This window comes from Ahaetulla prasina, chromosome 1 (assembly GCF_028640845.1).
Source record: "Ahaetulla prasina isolate Xishuangbanna chromosome 1, ASM2864084v1, whole genome shotgun sequence".
Classification (NCBI taxonomy): domain Eukaryota; kingdom Metazoa; phylum Chordata; class Lepidosauria; order Squamata; family Colubridae; genus Ahaetulla; species Ahaetulla prasina.
The window spans coordinates 307,602,211-307,621,056 of record NC_080539.1 but is presented as its reverse complement, the minus strand read 5'-3'; positions in this window follow the sequence as shown (position 1 = coordinate 307,621,056).

Below are 18,846 nucleotides of genomic sequence, written 5' to 3'. Positions count from 1 at the left end.
GTAGAAGGTTCTCTTCTTGCTTGGTGTGGTAATTTGTACATTCAATTTTTATTTGGTTGCATATGTTTCTGTAACGGTTTCTGAAGTTTGTAACATAGCCTTTTTTGTTTCTTTTCCAGAGGGATTTTTTTTTTGATTGAAGCTTTTTTATTGATATGGGTAGTTTGTTTTTCTTGGACATGGTAGTCATTCGTGGTACATATAATTGGGAACAGTAGGACAGGGACGGTAGGAACACTGGTGCGTTTATCCATGTCCCCTTAGGGACCTCTTAAAAAACATGAAAGGTCCATGGTAGACAGTTTAAGGTAAAAGGTATGGGGATTAGGGAGTCTAACAACAGGATCAGGTAGAGTGTTCCAGACATTTACTACTCTATTGCAGAAGTCATATTTCCTACAATTAAGATTAGAATGAATTAAATTAAGTTTAAATCTCTTAATAGCCCTTGTGTTATTATGGTTGAAATTGAAGTACTCATTTACAGGTAGAAAATTTTGTTAAATAATCTTGTGAACTAAGCATAAATCGGAATATAGACGATATAGTTCGAGGCTATCTAGACTTAAAATTTCAAGCCTGCTGGTATAGGGAATTTTATTTCGAGCAGAAGATTTAAGAAATCTTCTAGTAAAATATCTCTGGACACTCTCTGATGTATTGATGTCTGAAATACAGTGAAGGTTCCAGGCAAGTGAGCAGTATTCAAGTGTAGGTCTTACAAAGGTTTTATATGCTCTGGTTTGGAGTATAGTGTTACCAGAGAGAAAACTTCGTAAAATAAGATGTATAACTCTTAATGCCTTTTTTGCAATGATATTACTGTGAGTTCTGGGACTTAGATCCTTTGAAATGAGTACTCCTAGGTCTTTGACAAAGTGTGGGCCAACTTTAGATCATTTCCAGCCAGCAGATATTTGATGTTCTTATTTCTATTGCCAAAGTGCAGGACTGAGCATTTGTTAGCAGAAATTTGGAGTTGCCAATTGTTTGACCATTCAGATACATAGTCTAAGTCATTTTGAAGAGTAGTGTCAAGGGATAGGTCGCATACTATAGTTTCAGGAAGAGAGAGTTTATGTGCTACTTGGATATTTTTTAGATTCAGTGTCTTTTTGTAAAAGATAGCCACTCCACCACCTCTTCGGTTTTCCCGATCTGATCGATAGACTTGATATTCTTTGTTTGAGATAGTGGAGTCAGGAAGGGATGAATTCAGCCATGTTTCACAAACAAAAATGATATCAAATGTGCCACTGTTTAATAAGAGGATAAATTCAGGTAATTTGTTGGCTATGCTTCTTGCATTTATCAATTTGCATTTGAGATCTGATATGATTGGTGTTGAAGAGGTAAGGGGCGTGCTTACCTAGTTTTGGGTGTTAGTAGGTTGGGGGTTGTGTACAATAGATGGTTGTATAGATGGTTGGATGGTAGTTTGGCTGTTTGGATGGATGGTTGTTTGGATGGCTGGTTGGCTGGCTGATTGGATGGCTGATTGGATGGCTGATTGGATGGCTGTTTGGATGGCTGTTTGGATGGCTGATTGGATGGCTGATTGGATGGCTGTTTGGATGGCTGATTGGATGGCTGATTGGATGGCTGATTGGATGGCTGTTTGGATGGCTGTTTGGATGGCTGATTGGATGGCTGATTGGATGGCTGATTGGATGGCTGATTGGATGGCTGTTTGGATGGCTGATTGGATGGCTGATTGGATGGCTGTTTGGATGGCTGATTGGATGGCTGATTGGATGGCTGATTGGATGGCTGATTGGATGGCTGTTTGGATGGCTGTTTGGATGGCTGTTTGGATGGCTGATTGGATGGCTGATTGGATGGCTGATTGGATGGCTGATTGGATGGCTGATTGGATGGCTGTTTGGATGGCTGTTTGGATGGCTGATTGGATGGCTGTTTGGATGGCTGTTTGGATGGCTGATTGGATGGCTGATTGGATGGCTGTTTGGATGGCTGATTGGATGGCTGTTTGGATGGCTGTTTGGATGGCTGTTTGGATGGCTGTTTGGATGGCTGTTTGGATGGCTGTTTGGATGGCTGTTTGGATGGCTGTTTGGATGGCTGATTGGATGGCTGATTGGATGGCTGATTGGATGGCTGATTGGATGGCTGTTTGGATGGCTGTTTGGATGGCTGATTGGATGGCTGTTTGGATGGCTGTTTGGATGGCTGATTGGATGGCTGTTTGGATGGCTGATTGGATGGCTGATTGGATGGCTGTTTGGATGGCTGATTGGATGGCTGTTTGGATGGCTGTTTGGATGGCTGATTGGATGGCTGATTGGATGGCTGATTGGATGGCTGATTGGATGGCTGATTGGATGGCTGATTGGATGGCTGTTTGGATGGCTGTTTGGATGGCTGATTGGATGGCTGTTTGGATGGCTGTTTGGATGGCTGTTTGGATGGCTGATTGGATGGCTGTTTGGATGGCTGATTGGATGGCTGATTGGATGGCTGATTGGATGGCTGTTTGGATGGCTGATTGGATGGCTGTTTGGATGGCTGTTTGGATGGCTGTTTGGATGGCTGATTGGATGGCTGTTTGGATGGCTGTTTGGATGGCTGATTGGATGGCTGTTTGGATGGCTGTTTGGATGGCTGTTTGGATGGCTGGTTGGATGGCTGTTTGGATGGCTGTTTGGATGGCTGATTGGATGGCTGTTTGGATGGCTGATTGGATGGCTGTTTGGATGGCTGATTGGATGGCTGATTGGATGGCTGATTGGATGGCTGTTTGGATGGCTGATTGGATGGCTGATTGGATGGCTGATTGGATGGCTGATTGGATGGCTGATTGGATGGCTGTTTGGATGGCTGTTTGGATGGCTGATTGGATGGCTGATTGGATGGCTGATTGGATGGCTGTTTGGATGGCTGATTGGATGGCTGTTTGGATGGCTGTTTGGATGGCTGTTTGGATGGCTGATTGGATGGCTGTTTGGATGGCTGATTGGATGGCTGTTTGGATGGCTGATTGGATGGCTGTTTGGATGGCTGTTTGGATGGCTGTTTGGATGGTTGTTTGGATGGCTGATTGGATGGCTGTTTGGATGGCTGATTGGGTGGCTGTTTGGATGGCTGTTTGGATGGCTGATTGGATGGCTGATTGGATGGCTGCTTGGATGGCTGTTTGGATGGCTGTTTGGATGGTTGTTTGGATGGCTGGTTGGATTGTTGGTTGGATGGCTGTTGGTTGGATGGCTGTTTGGATGGCTGTTTGGATGGCTGTTTGGATGGCTGTTTGGATGGCTGTTTGGATGGCTGTTTGGATGGCTGTTTGGATGGCTGGTTGATTGTTATGGGTGGTGGGGGGTTTGGAGGTGATTTTTTGATTGCAGGTTTTATTTTTTATGCAATCAGCACAGTAATCGATGTATAGGTTGGATTCACCATTGTCTTGTCTTCTTTTAAGTTCTGTGCGAAGTTCACGAGAACGTATCCGTTGTAGAAAGGATAGATCAGCACGTGATCTAAGTTTACTGTAGGTAGGGTTGGATTTAGCAATTGAGTTTATAGTATTTATGAATTTGCGTTTACTGTCCTCATTAGTGCATGTGACTCTACATGCACTAATTCTTACAGTTCAGTAAATTAAGAAGACAGCTGTCTGAGCTACTTCCAAATATTAATAAATGCTTCATCTTTTGCTTAGCTGGCAGCTTGGCACATCTCAGTCAAGATCATCTTCCTTACTCTCTACACCCAACTCAGTGGTGGGTTGCTACTGGTTCGCCCCGGATCGGGTGAACCAGTAGCGGTGGCGGCAGGAGGCTCTGCCCACCTGCCTGGATGCTTCTGTGCATGCGCAGAAGTGTTACGCATGTGCAAAAGTGTTGCATGCGCGACTGTGCGTGCACTCACAAGCGAACTGGTAGCAACGGGTTTTGAAATCTGCCCCGACCCAAATACACCACAGCAGGCAGCCTTGCTCCATCTCCATCTCCACGCTATGATACCCATAGTTAGATAGCTGATTGGCAGGTTAACAGCACTGATCCACATCAACCTTCTAGATCATTGGTAGATAAGATGCCCATTGTCCCCTCATTTGCCAAAAAAAACCCCCAAGGCTTTTATTTGATTTGAGTTTTAAATTCTTTATCAACTATGCATCCCATTATTGCCTACACCTGGCATAGACCATCATCTGGAGGAATTCTGTTCTAGACAAGGAGTGGGGGCCAACAACAGGAAGGGCCTATTTTATGATTTTACAGATGACATTTCCTTATGGAAGAAAATGCAAAGAGACTCCTTTCTTCCAAAACTTAACAGTTAGGGAGAAACAACCAGGAGTAGGCAGTTCCAAAAATATCCTAGCCCCATGCCATGAAGGGCCTTAAAGATAACATTCAGCACGAAACAGAAGTTCAAGTCACTATTCTATGCGAAATGGTCATAGAAGAATATCAGTGTCTTTCTAAAGAGGACATACAGTATAGCCCTTTCAATCCAGGATCACTTATTCTAGCATTTAAATATTTGTTGCTGTTGTTATTTTATCCTGCCTTTCTTATATATAAAGTGGTGAACATACCTAATATTCCTGCCCCTATTTTTCCCGCATAACAATTCTATCATCTGAGAGAGAGAGGGATTGGTCCATGGCCACCTTTCATACCTAATCAGGGGCTTAAAAATACACTTCCTGGGCCAGTATCTTAACCGCTACATCAAACTGGCTCTCATAAGTATATTATGCAACCTGTTCAGAATGTAATTTACGTTTTTTAAAAAATAAAGAAAAAACAAACTTGCTCAAGAGTTTCTCTCTAGGTAATAAAACCAATCTCTGGATAAATATTAATTGAAAATTAGCATTTACTTAGTTGTAAAATGAAAAGCTGTAACATGGTTCACTACCAGCATTGGGAAAATAAAAGATAGATTAAAAGTGCAGTCCTATATATATGTCCTTTGAGAAATATGTTGCATTAAATTCAAGGAGGGGGAGGGGCTTTATTTGAAGGGTTCATAGAATTGCACAAGGATGCATTAGTCTGTCTGCACACAGCAAAACACTTTCTTTAAAATCTCTGGATGGAGTTGCCATAGATTCTACATCTGCAAAGAGCATATGGAATTGTTCTGTTGTGCATTAAATCAGCAGTGCCAAATGAATAGCGCTTTGTGATGGCATTCTAATGTGAATTGCCAGGAGTGGATTGGACATATACACCTTGGTAAATCTGCTTCAACATTTATTTTTTGAAAGTACAGCCAATGTCATTTGACTTCAGTCCTAACATGGGAAGAACTTTATTTGGTTTCTTCTGGAGTTTATCACTTTTGGCCCTTAATATGTCAAGTTTTGGAAAAGTTCAGTTCCAAGGCAGACTGTGTTGGAATTATGGAAATTGCATCTACCATGACAGGTGTTTTTACTGGAGCAACAAATGATAAAGAACAGGATTCAGTGTCTGTCGAATACTTTCCCTAGAGTTTGCTCTCTAGCAACATAAATTTGAGGATTAAAGGGTTTTTTGTTTTTTGTATAGTGGAAGCTGGGATGGAAACCCCAGTGTGGTAGCTTACCTTCTCAAGGCAGACTGTCATTCAACTTGCTTCATTTAGTTTCAGCAGATGGTAGTATCCAACTTACTTTGTTTGTGCTCAGAATTTAAGTAGGGCAAGGTCGAATAAGACTTTAATGGAAATAATACAAGAATGGATTAGCATTTTTTAAAAGAATTAAAAAAGAAAAGAATGGTACTTTTAAATTTTTGCTAAGAAAACTATATGAATGTGTTCATGAAGTAACTAGAAGTAACTAGAGATCAAACTTGATTGGAAGGGGTGAGATTCTTTTTGGGAAGGCACACTCAGCAATATAAGGCATTATATGGTCCTTTCATAGAACTTACAGATTCACATATGTATATCAAACCAATGATTGTTGTTTTGTTTTTGCTTAGTATGATGTCTACAATCAACCAGGGGTGGGCTGCTGGAGATTCACAGTGGTTTGGGACAACCTCTAGCTAAGATTCTGTGTAGTTCAGAGAACCCCACTCCTGGCTGGCCCCACCCACCCCACCTCGCCCCTCCCAGGAGTCCCCACATGGCCCATTTTGGATGCAGGTAAGTGCAGGGCATGCATGGAGGCTTGGAGAGGGCGAAAAATAGGCGTACCAGAAGTTCAGGCCCACTTCTATCCTCCAGATGGCCTCCGGAGCCTGGGGAGACTGCTTTTCCCCTCCCAGATGGTCAAGGAAAGACTCTGGAGCCTGGGGAGGGCAAAAACATCACCACCACCCTGCTGTAGTGCAGGAGCCTGACTAGGCCATATCCACCATGGCTATGCCCACCCAGCAACCAGGCAGAGAACCCCTTGCTAAAATCTTTGAAGCCCACCCCTGCACTCACAACCACTATAGTTTGTAAACTATGAAATGTGTTAGCTGACATAACTGTGAATTGGCTTGGAGCCTGACAATCTGAGAATTGCTTTTCCTCTTCTGTGCCAGTCCAAATGTAAACATCTGCAGGAGAGGCCACTCTGAAGATGTCATCCTTCTTAAGACTAACTGATCTAGCACATAGGATAGGACTGTTAGATTCGGGCAATAACGAGGCAGGAGACCAGGATAGTGACAACAGCTCTTTACTATATGGTGAACCCAGCAGCCCGTGCTGGGAAAACCCTCTCTTTATATACAGTTTAACCGGAGGCTTCAACCAATCAGCAACGTGCTTTTTCCCGCTCAGTTTTCCCTCCAAAACTTTTAAAGATACATTACACTCCTTCCCTCCCAGAAAACACTTTACCAATATTTACATAAAATTAACATCTTATTTTTCTACGTAATCACGCAAGTAGACTGGGCGTCTCCTGACTCTTTCGGACCTGCGCAATTCATTTTCTGGGAGTGAGTCGAGCTGACCGGAGGGACTGTTTGTTCCTCTCAGCTCCTCCTCTAGGCCATCCGGCCCTGGATTATTTGCAGAGTCGTCCCTGCTGTCTTCAGGAGGAGCCTGTTGGTGTCGCTGGACCTCCTGGAACTCAGATAAGTCCCGCGTTTGCCCCGGGTTTGAGTCAGCTGTGGATTCAAACATTGGGTAGTCAGGGCCTGTTTCGTCTGAGTCTAACCTGCTGGTTATTCTTTTCCTTATCTGGTCTATGTGGCGCTTCCATACCCGGCCATCCTCTATCTCTACTAGATATGATTTTGGTCCTGTTATCTCTAGGATTTTTCCTTTTACCCAGGTCGGGCCCTCGCTGTAGTTGTGTGCCCACACTAAGTCGCCTACTGCCATCTCTCTTGTTTTACCGTGTGCCCCTTTGTAACCGTCTGGTGTGTAGTTTGGGTTTAAACGGTCTAGTGGGCACCTAAGCTTCCGGCCCATTAATAGCTCTGCCGGGCTGCGGCCAGTTGTTACACAGGGGGTTCTGTGTTGGACAGCTAGGAAAGTATCGATCTTTGTTTGCCAATCGCCTGGCCTGATTCTGGACAACGCTTCCTTTGCGCTCCGAACAAAACGTTCTGCAAGGCCGTTCGTCGCAGGGTGGAAAGGCGCCGAGAGGACATGCCGGATGCCCTCCTCTGCCAAGTACCCCTCAAACTGGGTTGCCGTGAATTGCGGGCCGTTATCGGAGACTAAAGTGTCGGGCAACCCGTGGGTTACAAATAGGTGCCGTAGGACTGAAATCACGGCCTCGGCTGTCATGGATCTCATGAGAATGATTTCCAGCCATTTGGAGTAGGCATCGACTACTACCAGAAAGGTTTGGCCGTGGAAGGGGCCGGCAAAATCGATATGGATCCTAGACCAGGGGCCCTGGGGTCTCTCCCACTCCCGAATCGGGGCCGTTGGGGGTAGTGGTCTGGACTCCTGGCAGGCCTGGCATTTCCCTACCCTTTCAGCAATTTCCGTGTCCATTAAGGGCCACCACACATAGCTCCTCGCTAAACCCTTCATTCTCACAATCCCTAGGTGGCCTTCGTGAAGGAGCCCCAATACCTTTTCCCTCAATTTCTCCCGGGTCACCACTCGATCCCCCATAGCAGGCACCCCTTGAGCTGAGAGTTCCCACGTTTTTACAAATTCTCTAAAACGCTCGCCCGGCGCAGCGGGCCAACCTCTTTGTACCCAACCAATTACAGTCCTTATTGTAATGTCCTTGTACGAAGCCCGAGCCACCTCCTTGGATGTGACTGGGCCAGAGTCCAAAGAGTCAATTAGCAGAACTGGTGTCCCCGGAGTGGGGTCTTCGATAGTCTCTGGTAACGGGCATCTGCTCAGGGCGTCTGCATGCCCTAATTCCTTCCCTGGCCGGTGTAGTAATTTGTAAGAATACGCCGCTAGGAAGATAGTCCATCTGGTCAGTCTGGGCGAAAGTGCCACAGGCGTTGGGCGGTCGCCTGCCAACAGGCCCAGCAAGGGTCTATGGTCCGTGATGATTTCGAAATCACGACCAAATACATATTCGTGGAATTTCTTTACCCCGGAGACTATAGCCAAGGCTTCCCTATCTAGCTGGCTATAATTCCTTTCAGCTGATGACATTGTTCGGGAGTAATATGCAATAGGGGCTTCTGTGCCATTTGGCAACCTGTGGCTGAGCACAGCCCCCACCCCATAGGGAGATGCATCGCAGCTTAACACTAATGGCAGCGTGCCATTGTATTGGATAAGGAGGCTATCACTCGATAGGAGATTCTTTACCCCTTTGAATGCCCTAGCTTCCGCCTTTCCCCAAGACCATGCAGCCGTCTTTGCTAGTAATTTATGAAGCGGCTCGGCTATTGTTGCCTTATTTCTTAAAAAGACCGCGTAGAAATTGACCAGACCTAAGAATGCCTGCAACTCCGTTTTGTTCTTTGGAACCGGGGCCTTCCTGATGGCCCGTACCTTGCTTTCAGTGTGGTGAATCCCTTCCCTGTCTATCCGGTAGCCCAGGAATTCCACAGACTCAACCCCGATCTGGCATTTGTTCAGTTTAACTTTGAGACCGGCAGACCGGAAAATGCCCAAAACTTTTCGCAGCCTTACCCCTAATTCCTCTAGATTCTCAGCGGATACCAATACATCGTCGAAGTATGGTACCACCCCTGGTAGTCCCTGCAACAGCCGCTCCATTAGGTTCTGAAATAACCCTGGAGCCACACTAACCCCAAACTGTAACCGGGTGCACTTAAAAGCCCCCCTGTGAGTCACAATTGTCTGCGCTTCGGCTGTGCTGCTATCTACGGGTAACTGTTGATAGGCTTGGGCCAAGTCTAGCTTGGCAAAAACCTGCCCTTGCCCCAATGAGTGTAGTAAGTGCTGTACCACCGGGACGGGGTAAGCACTCTTTTGCAATGCTTTGTTAAGCGTTGCCTTATAGTCAGCGCAAATCCGGACCGACCCGTCCGGTTTGACTGGGGTGACTATAGGTGTCTCCCACTTTGCATGGTCAACTGGCACTAGAATTCCCTGGTTTACTAGCTTGTCCAGTTCCCGGTCAATCTTGGGCTTTAGGGCGAATGGAACCCTCCTAGCCTTTAACCGAATAGGGGCAACTTGTGGGTCTAAGTTAAAGGAGATAGGAGTCCCCGTGTACTTGCCCAGGCAGTCCTTGAAAACGTCCTCAAACTCCTTCATGAGTGTGTCTTTGAGGTCGACTTCGTTTCTGAAGATTCCAGTCACTCCCATGCCCAATGCTCGGAACCAGTCCAGTCCCAACAAGCTTGGCAGGGTTCCCTCAACTATGGTGATGGGCAGAGTTTTCTTGTATTGTCCATACTCGACGTGGACGGACGTTACCCCTCGAACAGGGATGCGATTCCCTTGGTAGTCTTGTACCTTTAATTTCTGTGGTTGCAGCTTGCGCTTCGCGATGGCGGGTAAGGCTTTCACGAGAGTGTCCCAGGACATGATCGTGATCGATGAGCCGGTGTCCACTTCCATTCGGCACGGCACCCCCTCAATGTGTGTTTTCGTGAAGATCTTTTTTTCTAGGCGTGTTGATGCGTGACCCACTCTCACGACAGTCTGATTCAACTTCGCGCCTTTTTTGAATTGACCAATCACGGGCCGCTTCGCCGTTCCCGCGCTCTGATTGGTCGGTTTGAATTTTTGGCGGGAAGGTTGGGGCGCTCGACAGGCCTGTGCTATGTGCCCCTTCCTTTCGCACCGCCGACAAGTCGCATCCTTAAATTTGCAGTGTTGTCGTTGGTGTTGCCCTCCGCAACTTGCGCATTCGCCCCGGTCTTCTTTCTCCGGCCTCCCGGTGTGGAAGACTCCTTCCTCTTCCTCACCGTCCGACTCGGCCTGGACCTCTTCGTTGTGGACCGGGGTTGATTTTGCTCCAGCCGTTGGTGCGACCTGCTTTTGTAGGGTTTCCGCCGCTTGGGTAGACATCTCATGAGCCCTGGCTTCATCCAAGGCGTTTGCCAGCGTCAAGTTGCTTTTAGACAGCAGCCGCCGTCGCAAACGGATGTCCCTGACCCCACGAATGAGTTGCTCCAGTAATGCCTCTTCCAAGTCTCGGTACTCGCAATGGTTCGTGGCTTTCCTCAGGGCTGCCATGTATACGCTGATGGACTCGCCCTCTTGCTGCCTACGCTCCCTGAATTCGTACCGTTGCACATACTTGGATGGCGTTGGTGCATAATGGGCTTTCAATACTGTCTGTAGAGTCTGCCACGGCACCGATTGTACCGGCGTTGGCTCCGCCAGCGATTCTGCGGTGTCGAAAACCTCTGGACCGCAGTGGCTCAGGAAATACGCTCGCTTCCTGTTGTCTGAGACTCCTTGGAGTTCGTTCGCCTCGAGGAAACACTCGAAACGAGCCATGTATGACCCCCATTTTTCCTTAGCTGGGTCGAATGGCGCTGGCGGTGTGTAGCTGGACATCGCTGCTTTCCGCCCCTTGTTTGCTGGGTTCGCGTCTTCCTGGTGACTTCAGCTTTTTTTTCCTGGCGCTCCTAGCCTCGAGATCCCACCTTCGTCGCCAGTGTTAGATTCGGGCAATAACGAGGCAGGTGACCAGGATAGTGACAACAGCTCTTTACTATATGGTGAACCCAGCAGCCCGTGCTGGGAAAACCCTCTCTTTATATACAGTTTAACCGGAGGCTTCAACCAATCAGCAACGTGCTTTTTCCCGCTCAGTTTTCCCTCCGAAACTTTTAAAGATACATTACAAGGACCATTTCCTACCTCATTTCCAAGTGTTGAAATGCCTTTCCTGAGAAGATATATTGGCCCCCCATTCACTCTGACTTAAAAATAACAAAACTCAAAGCTCATATCCCTTTTACCAGATATTTAACTATTAATTGATGTTAGGAATTTTAATGTTTGTGTGTATCTGTATGTGTGAGTGTGTGGAGGTGGAGATTGAGATGAAGATGAAGGTAGAAAGAGACAGAGACAGCTATGTTATGTGACTATGGGTGCATGCAGATAGATCAGTGTGTCTCAATCTTGGCAACTTTTAAGATATGTGGACTTCAATTTTAAAAATTTCCCATATTTTAAAGTTGCTAAGGTGAAGATACACTGATATAGATAGATAAAAAAGAGAAACAGGCATAGTATTCGGTATTTTATATGCTCTTAGCCACTTTAGAAATATGAGTAGAAAACAGATATATAAACTGAATAAAGGTAAGAAGAAAATAAAGAAGGAATAAACAGCCTACATATTTAAAATTCTGGCTGGGTGTAATGTGTGAACTAGACATTGTCCTTGTGCACTGTCTGGCACAAAAGTTCACAGAACAGCCCATTACCCAAAAATTGCTTTCTCTCATATGTCTGGATCTAATTCATACTTTTAAAGAATGCAATGTATCTTTTGAAAAGAGGGAGGGTTTTTCTGCTACTTTCCGAAAAACAGAAGCAAGACAACAATGTTTAATCAAAATCAATTTGGACCATATTAGCATAAGTGTTTTTTTTCTCCCTATGAGTGAACTCATTTGTTCCTTATTTGTGAACAATGTGATCATTTTCCTCAGGTAAAATGGCTGTGACTGTTTCGCAAACTGGGCAATTCATCTACTGCTTTTGTCTGAGAATGTTGTTGAGACTGAGAAAGGCTGAGGATCTTCATGTACAAAGAGAAGAAAAAAGCATTTTGTTTCTCAGGCTGGCAGGAAGAATCAGTCTGCAGACATACCTGCAGAAGTCATTAACTCCCCTACCATTTCTAAAATGAAGCTGACCAGACACAAACAAATTTAAAAACAAAATTTTAAAGGAGGTCTCTGGCTTTTCATGCCCAAGGTAAGATAAATATTTACCAAGTAAAGGAGGCTCCTGTTTCCCTGATTGCTCAAACAATAATGATTTTCAAATATTTTGCATCTGAGGAAATATTGTTTGCTATAGGAAATATTGAATTCTTATATTAATTCAGGAGAATTCAAAGCGATTTATATTTCCATAGGCTTTTTAATTTTACTATGTTCTATCCATCTGGGTTCAGTTCCAAGTGGGGACAAAGACACTGGAAACATGGAGGCTGCTTGGAAAGATGGTTTAATGGTGGTCAGGATCACATGGCTTGAGATCCTGAACAGAAAAGGGCTGAGATCCTGTGTGCTCCCTGGTTTTATGCTTTTTCTGAGCTTTGAACTTTCTGGGGCACAGGAAGAGTATCCTGATTGGCTGTCAAGACTCCCAGGGGGTGGGAGTCTTAGCTAATGTTGTAGGTTGTCTCTCAAGCTTGCTTGAGCCTTGCCATGTGGTAAGATTCTGTTGCTAGATGGGTAGGGGCTAATCCTATCTTTGTCATGTAGACAATGGACTGGCTCAGGCCTTAATGGCCCATTGACAAAGGTGGGGGGGAGTGAGTTTCTGTCTCTGACCCACTGACAAAGGGGGGCGGGGAGGCAGGAAGCTGCTTTGCCTCTAAAACATGTTTCTCCATTTCTCATCCAGGGAAATATATTCTGCCTTTTAAATATTTTCTAAAATATTTCATTCTTCTAGGAGGGGGGTGGGTGCTAAATTCCTATAATACAGTTCATTGTGTGGCAGTACAGCAGTGATTCAAGCATGCTTTACAATAAAATACTTGACAAATATCGTAATATGGGTCATCTCCCCCATCTTTTTTTTAGTGTATGCAAAGTAATCTACTTTTTGTCTGCCATTGTTTAGATCACATTGCATAAGCCAGCCAGGAAAGAGAAGTCATTACACCATATCCTCCTCCTGTTTGTAAACAATATTACACCTAGGTTGGACCCCGGGTTGTTGAAATGTCTTGCTTTGACTGAATGTCCTTATTTCCCCTTCCTATCCTGCCAAAAATTTATGAGGTAACTGGAGCAGGCTTAGTTTGGCTATGTGGTAATACACGGCACTTGCACAGAAATAATGTACACGTGAAAGGATGTCATTTCAAAAAGCTTGTAGAGAAATGTTTTAAAGGTCACCTGAGGTTTCTGAAGTAAGATCCCTGGTTTTGATGATCACTTCCATTAAGAAACAGCTTGTCCTTGGCTTTGATTACACACTAGCAATGCACAAATCTGTCAGTTTCAATTTCTCCTAGTTATCTATCTATCTATCTATCTATCTATCTATCTATCTATCTATCTATCTATCTATCTATCTGTAATGTATCTTTAAGAGTTTTGGAGGGAAACTTGGGCGGGAACAAGCACGTTGTTGATTGGTTGAAGCCTCAGCCAAAACTGTATATAAAGAGGGGTTTTTCCAGACGGCAGTTGCTGGGTTCACTATAAACTAAAGAGCTGTTGTCACTCACTGGTCTCCTGCCTCTTTATTGCCCGAACCTAACATTGGCGACGAAGGTGGGATCTCGAGGCAGCGAGATCACAAGAAAGAGCTGAAGTAACCAGGAATTCACGAACCCAGACAGTAAGGGGCGGAAAGCAGCGATGTCCAGCTACACACCGCCAGCGCCATTCGACCCGGCAAAGGAGAAATGGGGGTCGTACATGGCTCGTTTCGAGTGTTTCCTCGAAGCGAACGAACTCCAAGGAGTCTTGGACAATCGGAAGCGAGCGTACTTCCTAAGCCACTGTGGTCCAGAGGTTTTCGATACCGCGGAGTCACTTTCAGAGCCGACGCCGGTACAGTCGGTACCGTGGCAAACTCTACAAACGGCACTTCGAGCACACTACGCACCGATGCCCTCAAAGTTTGTCCAACGGTTCGAGTTGAGGCAGCGGGTACAGCGCGAGGGCAAATCGATTAGTGTGTACATGGCGGCGTTGAGAAAAGCCACGAACCATTGTGAGTACAGAGATTTGGAAGACGCCTTACTCGACCAGCTCATTTGTGGGGTCAGGGACATCCGATTGCGAAGGCGGCTGCTGTCTAAAAGCAACCTGACGCTAGCAATAGCTTTGGACGAGGCCAGGGCTCACGAGATGTCCACCAAAGCGGCAGAGACCCTGCAAATGCCGAACGCGCCAGGGGATGGAGCGAAAACAACCCCGGTCCACAATGAGGAAGTCCAGGCCGAATCGGAAGGTGAGGAAGAGGAAGAGGTCTTCCACACCGGGAGGCCAGAGAGAGGGGACCGGAGCGAATGCGTGAGTTGCAGGGGCCAACACCAATGACAACACTGCAAGTTTAAGGACGCGGTTTGCCGGTGGTGCGAAAAGAAAGGCCACATAGCGCAGGCCTGTCGAGCCCCCCAACCTTCCCGCCCAAAATTCAAACCGACCAATCAGAGCGCGGGAGCAGCGAAGCGGGCCGGGATTGGTCCATTCAAAAAGGGCACGAAGTTAAACCAGACCACCGTGAGAGTGGGCCACGCATCGACGCAACTAGAGAAAAAGATTTTTACCAAGACACACATTGAAGGGGTGCCGTGCCAACTGGAAGTGGACACCGGCTCATCAATCACGATTATGTCCTGGGACACCCTCGTGAGAGACTTGCCAGCCGTCGCGAAGCGCAAGCTACAACCCCAGAAGCTGAGAGTGCAGGACTACCAAGGGAATCGAATCCCTGTTCGAGGGGTAACGTCCGTCCAAGTCAAGTATGGACAGTTCAAGAAAACCCTGCCACTCACCATAGTGGATGGAACCTTACCGAGTTTGCTAGGACTGGACTGGTTCCGAGCTTTGGGCATGGGAGTGACTGGGGTCTTCCGGAACGAAGTCGACCTCAAGGATGAACTAATGAAGGAGTTCGAGGACGTCTTTAAAGACTGCCTGGGCAAGTACGAGGGGACCCCTATTTCTTTTAATCTAGACCCCCAAGTTGCCCCTATCAGGTTAAAGGCTAGGAGGGTTCCATTTGCCCTAAAGCCCAAGATTGACCGGGAGCTGGACAAACTAGTAAGCCAGGGGATACTAGTGCCCGTCGACCATGCAAAATGGGAGACACCTATAGTCACCCCAGTCAAACCGGACGGATCGGTCCGGATTTGCGCTGACTACAAGGCAACGCTTAACAAAGCATTGCAGAAGAGTGCATACCCCGTCCCAGTAGTGCAACACTTGCTGCACTCGTTAGGACAAGGGCAGGTTTTCGCCAAGCTAGATTTGGCTCAAGCCTATCAGCAGTTACCCGTAGATAGCAGAACAGCCGAAGCGCAAACAATTGTCACGCACCGGGGTGCTTTTAAATGCACCCGGTTACAGTTTGGGGTTAGTGTGGCTCCTGGGTTATTCCAGAACCTAATGGAGCGACTATTGCAGGGACTACCCGGGGTGGTGCCCTACTTCGACGATGTCTTGATATCGGCTGAGAATTTAGAGGAATTGGGGGTAAGACTGAGGAAGGTTTTGGGCATTTTCCGGTCTGCCGGGCTTAAGGTTAAGCTGAACAAATGCCAGATCGGGGTAGGGTCCGTAGAATTCCTGGGCTACCGGATAGACAGGGAAGGGATCCACCCCACTGAGAGCAAGGTACGAGCCATCAGGAAGGCCCCAGCCCCACAAAATAAAACGGAGTTACAGGCATTCTTGGGCCTGGTGAACTTCTATGCGGTATTCTTAAAGAACAAGGCAACAATAGCCGAACCGCTACACAAATTACTAGCAAAGAAAACTGTGTGGTCATGGGGGAAGGCGGAAGCTAAGGCATTCGAAGGGGTAAAAAACCTTTTGTCCAGCGATAGCCTCCTTATCCAATACAATGGCACGTTGCCATTAGTGCTAGTTTGTGATGCATCTCCCTATGGGGTGGGGGCTGTGCTCAGCCACAGATTGCCAAACGGAACAGAAGCCCCTATAGCGTATTATTCCCGAACAATGTCTTCGGCCGAAAGGAACTATAGTCAGCTAGATAGGGAAGCATTGGCTATAGTCTCCGGGGTAAAGAAATTCCACGAATATGTTTTTGGACGTGACTTCAAGATAGTCACGGACCATAGACCCCTACTAGGCCTATTGGCGGGCGACCGCCCAACGCCCGTGGCCCTCTCGCCCAGACTGACCCGATGGACCATCTTCCTGGCGGCATACTCTTACAAATTACTTCACCGGCCAGGAAAGGACTTAGGGCATGCGGACGCCCTGAGCAGATGCCCGTTACTGGAGACCATCGAAGACCCTTCCCCGGGGGTTCCCGTCCTGCTAATTGACTCTTTGGACTCTGGCCCGGTCACGTCCAAGGAGGTGGCGAGGGCATCGTACAAGGACATTACGATAAGGACTGTAAAAAGGGGATGGCCCGCTGCGCCGGGCGAGCGTTTCAAGGATTGTGTGAAAAAACGAGAGGAGCTATCGGTTCAAGGGGGGTGTCTGTTATGGGGGGACAGGGTGGTGATCCCGGAGAAATTACGGGAAAAGGTATTGGAACTCCTGCATGTGGGCCACCCGGGGATCGTGAGAATGAAGGGTTTAGCGAGGAGCTATGTGTGGTGGCCCTTGATGGACAAGGAAATTAGTGACAAGGTAGGGAAATGCCAAGCCTGCCAAGAGTCAAGGCCACTACCCCCTACAGCCCCAATCAGGGAGTGGGAGAAACCCCAGGGGCCATGGTCTAGGATTCACATCGATTTTGCCGGCCCGTTCCACGGGCAAACCTTTCTAGTGGTAGTAGATGCCTACTCCAAATGGCTAGAAATCATCCTCATGAGATCCACGACGGCCGAGTCAGTGATCTCAGTCCTGAGGCACCTCTTTGTAACCCATGGGTTGCCAGACACCCTAGTTTCCGACAACGGCCCGCAATTCACGGCAACCCAGTTTGAGGGGTACTTGGCGGAGGAGGGCATCAGACATGCCCTCTCGGCGCCTTTCCACCCGGCGACGAACGGACTTGCAGAACGTTTCGTTCGGAGCGCAAAAGAAGCATTATCTAGGATAAGGCCAGGTGATTGGCAAACAAAAATCGATACCTTCCTAGCAGTCCAACACAGAACCCCCTGTGTGACAACTGGCCGCAGCCCGGTGGAACTATTGATGGGCAGAAAGCTCAGGTGCCCATTAGACCGACTAAACCCAACCTACACCCCAGATGGGTACAAGGGGGCACTTGGTAAAACAAGAGAAATGGCAGTAGGCGACCCGGTATGGGCACATAACTATAGCGAGGGCCCAACATGGCTAAAAGGGAAAATTCTCGAGATAACCGGGCCAAAATCATATCTGGTAGATATGGAGGATGGCCGGGTCTGGAGACGCCACATAGACCAAATAAGAAAACGAATAGCAAGTCAAACAGAAACAAATCAGCCAGGCCCTGACTACCAAATGTTTGAATTCACAGCTGACTCAAACCCGGGACAAACGGGGGACTTATCTGAGTCCGATGAGGTTCAGCGAAATCAACCGGTTCCTCCTGAAAACAGCAGGGACGACTCTGCCAGTAATCCAGGGCCGGATGGCCTAGAGGAGGAGCTAGGAGGAACAAACAGTCCCTCCGGCCAACTTGACTCACTCCCAGAGAATGGATTGCGCAGGTCCGAGAGAATTAGGAGACGCCCAGTCTACTTACGTGACTACGTAGAGAAATAAGATGCTAATTTTATGTAAATGTGGGTACAATGCGTTCTGGGAGGGAAGGAGTGTAATGTATCTTTAAGAGTTTTGGAGGGAAACTTGGGCGGGAACAAGCACGTTGTTGATTGGTTGAAGCCTCAGCCAAAACTGTATATAAAGAGGGGTTTTTCCAGACGGCAGTTGCTGGGTTCACTATAAACTAAAGAGCTGTTGTCACTCACTGGTCTCCTGCCTCTTTATTGCCCGAACCTAACACTATCTATCTATCTATCTATCTATCTATCTATCTATCTATCGTTGCATTTTACATCTTTAGCGTACATAATTAACCATATTTAAACTTTAAGGAAAAAATTTAAAACCAAAAGAAAAAAGTTCTCAAACTGAAAAAAGGAGAAATTATCCTATGTACTATACTTATAGATAGTCACTGGTTTACTAATAAATAGGCTAATGTAATCAATACTAAATATTATTGTTAAATACCACAAATCTATGCTTTAGGAGCACATATTGTTTAAACCATCAATTAATAGAAAACATTGCCTTTCCAAAATAGATAAATCACATATTTTTGACAACTATTCTTAAGACTTAGAATAGTAATACTTTTCCAGTTTCTCAGTTTGATTCCATAAGCCACAAACCTTGGTTGATACAACCATAATTCTTAATAAATAGTCAGATTCCAAAGTTTGTAACATCACATTACATTAACATCTTAACATTTACGGATTTCCCCTTAAATCTGTTTATATACTTGAACATATTGCAGAAAAATACCAATAATCACATGATCATATGATATGGGTCAAGGAGTCCTCAATTTTCCTCCTTCCAAAACAGAAAATCTGATATCTATTCTTTCAAATCCTTGGGGAGTCCAATACACCTAAATACATTTTAATTAATTATTAAATTATTTTAAATTAAATTATTAAATTATTTTAAATTA